This window comes from Salvelinus fontinalis, chromosome 5, assembly GCF_029448725.1.
Source record: "Salvelinus fontinalis isolate EN_2023a chromosome 5, ASM2944872v1, whole genome shotgun sequence".
In the NCBI taxonomy this organism is placed as follows: Eukaryota; Metazoa; Chordata; class Actinopteri; order Salmoniformes; family Salmonidae; genus Salvelinus; species Salvelinus fontinalis.
Window position 1 is genome coordinate 53,750,682 of NC_074669.1, and position 9,354 is coordinate 53,760,035.

The 9,354-nt window shown below is 42.3% G+C and overlaps 1 pseudogene; it reads left to right on the forward strand.

Moving 5' to 3' along the window:
- The first annotated feature begins 915 nt into the window (after positions 1 to 915).
- LOC129856113 (T-cell ecto-ADP-ribosyltransferase 1-like) lies at positions 916 to 2,461 on the forward strand (annotated as a pseudogene).
- Positions 2,462 to 9,354: the final 6,893 nt, after the last annotated feature.

A 9,354-nucleotide genomic window follows, 5' to 3' on the forward strand; every position in this document is an offset into this window, starting at 1 on the left:
CAAAATTTGCCCATAAAGGACCGCCGCGGCACCTTCCTGTTGAAGTGAGCACAGCACAAGGTGAGTCCAAAAATGTCTTGTATGCTGCTGCATAAATGATGCAATATGCCAGGGAGATATGTATACTGTAGCCAAGAAAGTAATATTAAGTGTATGTTGTCTAGTAAGCTGTTAGTAGCTCATGTGCCGCACCATAATAATGAGTTATATTTTCACCTCTTAATGTCCCCGACTGTTCTGACTTGGTGGTGCACATGTAGCCTATAACCTGTTTTTGAGAAATATAATCATCGGATATTGTAAGAACTTTAATTGTCTGCTTATATGCCTCCTTATTTATCCTACGGTTCTGACTTTGTGTACAGGGAGAACACTAAGAACGGCCCATGTTCTGAATGCTGTTGCTGTACATTTCAAAAGTGCTGAACAAATACTTATTTTGACTACGTCCGTCCTAGCTCACTCATTAATATCTTAATCGAAATTACGGATTGCCTCTTATCTGCTTGTCATCCCCTTATACCATAGTTTGTACATCTCAATTTTCCGTAGAAACCACATTTGTTTAAGCAATTCAGCCATATCAGCTATGTTTTTTTTTAAAGGCACTAAACGAGGCTGAATTAACTGTTTCGCTGCCAGACAAGGCTCCGCTGATAGCCAGGTGTAGCAGTGGTAAGGTGTTGGTACTCTGCTGTTGGGACAGCTTTATGTACAGTAGGCCCTAACAGTTTGTGGGCACCGTGTGTCACCGTTATAGTGCAATTCATGTATTGTTTAGTGTTGTGTAGTGGCTTTGCTGGCACGCATCCCACTTTTTGTTTTGTTTGCCCCACTTAAGATGTACATTCTAAAATCGCCACTGCTCTACAATGGAAACAAGAAAATGTGATTTCAGAAAATGATGGTGTTAACATGGGTCCTCCTTGCTGCGGGGTAAGTTTTAGTTGTCACTTCATCACAAGTGGGACAAGCTATGTGCAGAGTTTGGATTGAATTGGGTAATTCTTATCGGTGATATGTGGCACTGTGTAACGGCCGTCGTTGGTGGTAGAAAGAAGAGTGGACCAAGGCTCAGCGTGGTAGGCGTACATCGTCTTTTTATTGATGACACGAAAACAAAATAACAAAGACAAAAAACGAAAGCGAACAGTTCTGTCAGGCACAGACACTAAACAGAAAACAAGATCCCACAAACCCCAAAAGGAAAAGGACAACTTATATATGATCCCCAATCAGAGACAACGATAGACAGCTGCCTCTGATTGGGAACCACACTCAGCCAAAAACAAAGAAATAGAAAACATAGACTTTCCCACCCGAGTCACACCCTGACCTAAACAAACATAGAGAATAATAAGGATCTCTAAGGTCAGGGCGTAAAATTTTGTATTCTGTATTGTGTCAGGTTGACTGTTGTGTCCTCACCTTTGTTCTGATAATTTCCTCATAATCTCCAAAGTGTTCCCTTTCAGTTTTTACCAATGGTTATGCATTTCTTCAGTGAGAAACATTTCAATTTGGCCCTCGTCATATAGGCCAATTCCCCTGAGTGTTAAGAGTTACAATTATTAAGAAAAAAAAGTTGATACAAGGCTAAGAAGTGATATTTTCCCAAAATCAACAGGTCATGGAAAATATTGATAAAAGCTCAGATGGCACAAAATTGCTAAATTAGATTGTTGTATTGAAAAGTTGGGTCCCACATGGATAGTTTGCCAGTTTCTCTGGGTTGAAATAATATTTTTAACTACTCTCTATTCTTTAGGTTACTGCTGAGGTAAAGCAAGTGGACATTGCTCCTAATGCAGTGGGTGAACAGTATATTCAATGTCTAGAGCAGATGCTAAAGAAAGCAGAGCTGAATGCCAGTATGGCATATCATGCTGGATGGGAGGCAAAGCAGTGTACAAAGTTAATCCCAGGAAGTGTCAAGGAACACACGGCTGCATTTGTGGCTAATGGACATGGGGGAGAGGATTTCCGAAAGACTTTCAACGATTGAGTGGAGACTCAGGGTGGGAATGTCAATGTCTACAACGGTGACTTCCGGTTCAAATCCCTCCACTTCCTGATGATGGATGCCATGAGGCTTTTGAAGACAGAGAACTGCCAAACTGTGTTTCGTGGCTCAAGCAAAAAGTATGAGTCACAAGTAGTTTCAGAAGTGGAATTTGGGAGGTTTACCTCAACCGGGTCCAAACGTTCCGATTCGGAGGAAGCTGCTACAAACAATGGGACCCATTTCAACATCACTTCCTGCACTGTAGTCAATGTGGATGCCCACACTTGTGACTCAGAAAGCATTGAGCAGCTGTTTTCTCCAGCAGGGGTCTTTAGTATGGCTAAAGTATATGAGGTAGTGAACATTTATGATGAGTACAGCGAGATCGTTTTGACAAATTCAAGGATTCACGGCAATCACGACGGTTACCTCTTTTCCAGGTTAGGCCCGGCTTAGATTCTAGTGTGTGAAATGTTCCGACTCAACTCTGTTCAGCATGTACAGCGATCTTGCTGATTGGAAATTAACCCCCTTCCACAACCCCTGGCTCTCTCCCTCTCTCTCTCCCCCTCTCGTTCTCTCTTTTTATCTCTTACACCGGGTCTTCTTTAACCTCTGATGGCTCCTCTAGTAGGTTGCTGACCTATGGCTGCATTTCTTGGTTTTCCTGACCATCGGGACTGACCTCTAACAAACTGAAGGTTTGCAAGACATGCATGCACACACACACAAACAATTCCATGTATGTACAGTAGCTTAGGTACTAATTCACGTTTGCATTTGTATTTATTCCGGATCCTCAGTAGCTGTTGCCAAGGCAGCAGCTACTCTTCCTGGGGTCCAATCACAATTACATACAATAAAACGATTCATAACACAACACATTATTACACGAAATTCTACCATAACATATCGACAATACAAAATCAATAATACAGCAAAATAACAATATTAAAATGTCTGTGTGTACAGTGTTCAGTCATCAGCATACATAGACAGACAGGCTTTACTCAGTGCCAGTGGCAGGTGTGTTAGCATGTGTTTGAGAATGCTGTGAGTTCCATTGTGTGTCTCTTCATAGTCCGCACTGTTCCATAAGTTGTTGTTTTATCCGTTTTTTTAATCTGATTTTACTGCTCGACTGAGTTACATGATGTAGTCAAGGCTCTACTATGTAGTATGGTGCGTTTCCCGTAGTCTGTTCTGGTGGCATGTCTTGGGCATGATTGGTTGTCTGAGCTGTGCGTTAGTCGCTTAAACAGACAGCTCGGTGATTTCAACATGTCTATACCTCTCACAAAGACAAGCAGTGATGCAGTCAATCTTTCTTCCACCCTGAGCAGGGAGAGATTGACATGCACATTATCACTGTTGGCTCGCCGTGTACATCGAAGGGACAGACGTGCTGCTCTCTTCTGGGCCAATTGTAATTTGCATATGTCCCTCTTTGTTGGCACTTGACCATATGTTTTTTTTAAAGGCAGTAAATGAGGCTGAATGAACTGTTTCGCTGCCAGACAAGGCTCCGCTGATAGCCAGGTGTAGCAGTGGTAACTCACTCCGTGGTGCTGAAAAGCAAGCTCTACTGTTGGCACAGCTTTATGTAGGCCCTAGCAGTTTGTGGGCACCGTTTGTCTCCGTTATAGTGCAACTAATGTGATATTTAGCGTTGTGTTGTGTAGTGGCTTTGCTGACATGCATCCCACTTTTAAAAAAAATATGTTTTCCCCACCAAGATTGTCATTCTAAAATCACCACTGCATAAAACATACGTTTTTCCAGCAGCGGATTATGATTGATAATGTCAAAAGCTGCACGGAAGTCTAACAAAACAGCTGCCACAATCACATCATATTATCAATTTCTTTGTCTAAGAGCCGTACGTGTTGAATTCCCTGTCCCTATAAGCGTGCTGAAATTCTGTTGTTATACTGAACAAAAATATAAACATAACATCCAAAGTGTTGGTGCTCTGTCCAGTATCTGTGTTCTTTTGCCCATTTTAATTTTTTATTTTTATTGGCCAGTCTGAGATATGGCTTTTCTTTACAACTCTGCCTCGAAGGCCAGCATCCAGGAGTCGCCTCTTCACTGTTGACGGTGAGACTGGTGTTTTGCGGGTACTATTTCATGAAGCTGCCAGTTGAGGACTTGTGAGGCGTCTGTTTCTCAAACTAGACACTCTAATGTACTTGTCCTCTTGCTCAGTTGTGCACCAGGGCCTCCCACTCCTCTTTCTATTCTGGTTAGAGACGGTTTGCTCTGTTCTGTGAAGGAAAGAGTACACAGCGTCGTATGACATCTTCAGTTTCTTGGTAATTTCTCGCATGGAATTGCCTTCATTTCTCAGAACAAGAATAGACTGATGAGTTTCAGAAGAAAGTTATTTGTTTCTGGCCATTTTGAGCCTGTAATCAAACCCACAAATGTTGATGCTCCAGATACTCAACTAGTCTAAAGAAGGCCAGTTTTATTGCTTCTTTAATCAGAACAACAGTTTCCAGCTGTGCTAACATAATTGCAAAAGGGTTTTCTAATGATCAATTAGCCTTTTAAAATGATAAACTTGGATTAGCTAGCACAACGTGCCATTGGAACACAGGAGTAATGGTTGCTGATAATGGGACCTCGGTACGCCTATGTAGATATTCCATAAACAAATCAGCCGTTTCCAGCTGCAATAGTCATTTACAACATTAACAATGTCTACACTGTATTTCTGATCAATTTGATGTTATTTTAATGGACAAAAAATGTGTTTTTCTTTCAAAAACAAGGACATTTCTAAGTGACCCCAAACCTTTGAACTGTAGTGTATCTGTTAACACCATCTATAACTCCAGCGCACTATTTGTCCATGACAGTTTCTCTGGGGCACTATTTGTAGGTGACACTGTTTCTTTGGGGCACTATATGTACGTGAAACTGTTTCTCCAGGGCACTATTTCTTCCAGAGGGGTGAAGAAAGTAAATGACATTGACACATGGAAATGACTCTATAGGAGGTGTTTCAGAGCCAGATGAGACTCCTCTGTTTCCCCAGCTGTCTTTTCCTGTCTGAGGTATGCTCAGCCTGACAGGAGGTCAGTATGTGGTGACGACTGCGCGCGACATCCAGATCGCACCGCCGGTTTCCTGAATTATTGCAGGAACATTTGTACACATAGGAGTTTGCAGACATGCGCACACACAGAGACAAAAAGCATGCACATAAACAGGCACACACACACACACACACACACACACACACACACACACACACACAGTACCAGACTGTACGTGAGTTACTTATTTTCAGTCCCTTCATCCAACAGTTATTAGGGAGGAAAAGTTACTTTTTGAAAACCACTGAGACACATTCATCGTTCATCCACACAGTCAGAAGAACTTGATGAGACCACTGAAGGCACATTTCAGTTGAATGCATTTCGTTGTACAACTGACTAGGTATCCCTCCTTTCCCTTTCCCTTTCCTGTGCAGCAATGCCAATCTGTCTCCGGATGAAGAGATAGAAGCGTTCCCGACATCAGGCTGTAATCATGGATGACACACTGACACTCTCTAGTGGTGTACTAGGGTAGGGGAGAGCTTGTTGAGGGCCAATATAGCGTGAGAAATGTTTATAGGGGAGAGCTTGTTGAGGGCCACAATAGCGTCAGCAATGATTATCTATAGACTGGTGTGAGTGACATTGTGTTGAAATACAGTAGCCTTGCCTTTGCACTTAAGAGATTCTCAAAACATCTCAAAAACGAGTAGTTCTTCACAGTCCAAACAGACCTCTCAGATATGTCATTTGGGGCAGTTGGGAGAAACATCACCCACGTTGCTGTCATTTCTTGAACAGTGAATACATCAAGTGAACGATGAACACCCTGCAAAATGGTGCGACTGTTTAAAGTAGGGATTGAAGATAGTGTTAAATCACACGCATTGGACAGCAAACACCTTTATTCAATCAATGCATACTCACACAGTAGCCAGAATAGGCAAATAGACTAGAGGCATTCTGTATTTGAAAAATTGCAGTTTTAACATTTATTTGCACAATTTATATATTTTGGTACATTCATGAATATGCAAGGTAGCATGAATTTTACATCAAGTGTCTGTGTATGAAAATAAATTGATTGGTACTAAATGACAATTATGAGAAAATACAAATATTATCCAAAATGCTGTAGTTTGAGTGTGGTGTAAGTGAGCCTCTTTAAATTAATCTAACCATTGCAATATGCACACTGCCTTAAAAAGCCAGTAAACACTATTCCATTTATTCCTGTATAGATCTCAGCTTATGCATGGGGGTATTGTCATGCTGAAACAGGAAAGGGCCTTCTACAAACTGTTGCCACAAAGTTGGAAGCACAGAATCATCTAGAATGTAATTGTATCCTGTAGCGTTAAGATTTCCCTTTATAAGAACTAAGGGGCCTAGACCGAACCATGAAAAAAAACAGCCCCAGACCATTATTCCTCCTTCACCAAACTTTACAGTTGGAACTATCATTGGGGCAGGTAGCGTTGTCCTGATATCTGCCAAACCCAGATTCATCCGTCGAACTGCCAGATGGTGAAGCGTGATTCGTCACTCCAGAGAATGTTTCCACTGTTCCAGAGTCCAATGGTGGCGAGCTTTACACCACTCCAGCCGATGCTTGGCATTGCGCATGGTGATCTTAGGCTTGTGTGCGGCTGCTCGGCCATGGAAACCCATATCATGAAGCTCTTGACGAACAGTTATTGCGCTGACGTTGCTTCCAGGGGCAGTTTGAAACTTGGTAGTGAGTGTTGCAACCGAGGACAGAGGTCTTTTACACGCTACGCTCTTCAGCACTCGATGGTCCTGTTCTGTGAGCTTGTTTGGCTTACCACTTCGCAGCTGAGCCGTTGTTGCTCCTAGACATTTCCACATCACAATAACAGCACTTACAGTTGACCGGAGCAGCTCTAGCATGGCAGAAATTTGACGAAGTGACTTGTTGGAAAGGTGGCATCCTGTGACGGTGCCATGTTGAAAGTCACTGAGCTCTTCAGTAAGGCCATTCTACTGCCAATGTTTGTCTATGGAGATTGGATGGCTGTGTGCTGGATGGTAACACCTGTTAGCAACGGGTGTGGTTGAAATCCGAATCCACTAATTTTATGGGGTTGTGTGTATATAGTGTACAAAAACAAAGTAGGGGCGTGGATCAGAAAAACAGTCAGTATCTGATGTGTCCACCATTTGCCTCATGCAGCGCAACATCTCATTCACATAGAGTTGATCAGGCTGTTGATTGTGGCCTGTGGAATGTTGTCCCACTCCTCTTCAATGACTGTGCAAAGTTGCTAAATATTGGCGGGAACTGGAACACTCTGACGTACACGTCGATCCAGAGCATCACAAACATGCTCAATGGATGACATAATGGATGACATATCTGGTGAGTATATGCAGGCCATGGAATAACTGAGACATTTTCAGCTTCCAGGAATTGTGTACAGATCCTTGCGACATGGGGCCATGCATTATCATGTTGAAACATGAGGTGTTGATTGCGGATGTCAACAAACCGCTCGCCCACACAACGCCATACAACAGCCTCTGTGATGCCAAATTCCATAAAATGACCTTTAAGGTGGCTTTTGGTAGCGAAAGGAACATTGAATTCTCTGGAAACACCCCTAGTGGACATTCCTGCAGTCAGCATGCCAAGTGCATGCTCCCTCAATACTTGAGACATCTGTGGCATTGTACAAAAGGTACAAAAGTATCTATATTCATAGTAAAACGAGTCCTATATCGACATAACCTGAAAGGCCACTCAGCAAGGAAGAAGCCACTGCTCAAAAACCGTCATAAAAAAGCCAGACTACGGTTCACAACTGCACATGGGGACAAAGATCGTACTTTTCGTAGAAATGTCCTATGGTCTGATGAAACAAAAATAGAACTGTTTGGCCATAATGACCATCGTTATGTTTGGAGGAAAAAGGGGGAGGCTTGCAAGCCGAAGAACACCATCCCAACCGTGATGCACTTGAGTGGCAGCATCATGTTGTGGGGGTGCTCTGCTGCAGGAGGGACTGGTGCACTTCACAAAACAGATGGCATCATGAGGCAGGAAAATTATGTGGATGTTTTGAAGCAACATCTCAAGACATCAGTCAGGAAGTTAAAGCTTGGTCACAAATGAGTCTTCCAAATGGACAATGACCCCAAGCATACTTCCAAAGTTGTGGCAAAATGGCTTAAGGACAACAAAGTCAAGGTATTGGAGTGGCCATCACAAAGCCCTGACCTCAATCCCATAGAACATTTGTGGGCAAAACAAAACAATTGTGTGCGAGCAAGGAGGCCTACAAACCTGACTCAGTTACATCAGCTCTGTCATGAGGAATGGGCCAAAATTCACCCAACTTATTGTGGGAAGCTTGTGGAAGGCTACCCAAAACATTTGACCCAAGTTAAACAATTTAAAGGCAATCTACCAAATACTAATTGAGTGTATTTAAACTTCTGACCCACTGGGAATGTGATTAAATAAATAAAAGCTGAAATAAATCATTCTCTCTACTATTATTCTGACATTTCACATTCTTAAAATAAAATGGTGATCCTAACTGACCTAAGACAGGGAATTTGTACTACGATTAAATGTCAGGAATAACTTGCAGTATTTTGTAGTACTATGCCAGAAGGACCTATATTGCCAATTCACATTACAGTGATAATCCCACTACACAATAAATAACTGCAGTATCCGTTCACTGGGATTAGTGTGTGTGTGTATGTGCACCCGCGCGTGGGTGTGTGTGCGCTCGTCCGTGTGAGTGTGTGTGCATGCGACCGCACGTGTGTGCATGCATGCGTGTGTGTGCGAATGTGTGTGATAAGGTGATGAGACGCTTATCAGAGAGAGGGAGAGTGAGTACTGGCATGTTTATGTAAGAGCCCTGAGCTCTGGATTAAAGGTCTTCATGGAATCAAAGAGATGGATGGGTGGTTTTTTTTATAAAAAAAGCTCTCAGATTGTGTTTTAATACTGCACTATTTCCCATGATGATTAGTTTTAGTACACAGTGCACAGTACGTCTCCGTGAAATACTTTCATGTTGATGGTGTGTGCATGTGTATGTCTGTGCATGTCTGAGTGTGTGCATGTGTTTGTCTGCATTTATCCCTCAATGAAAGTGCTAAAAATTGCCTTAACCACAGTAAGTATACACCACGGTATATCACAAAAGCAAAAACCAATCCTCTGCTTACATAAGACAGATATCTCATACATTTAAAAAAAGAAATGGCACTGTACAATTCCTATAACGATAAAAGCAGCTTATGAGAGGAATTTCAATAACAAAA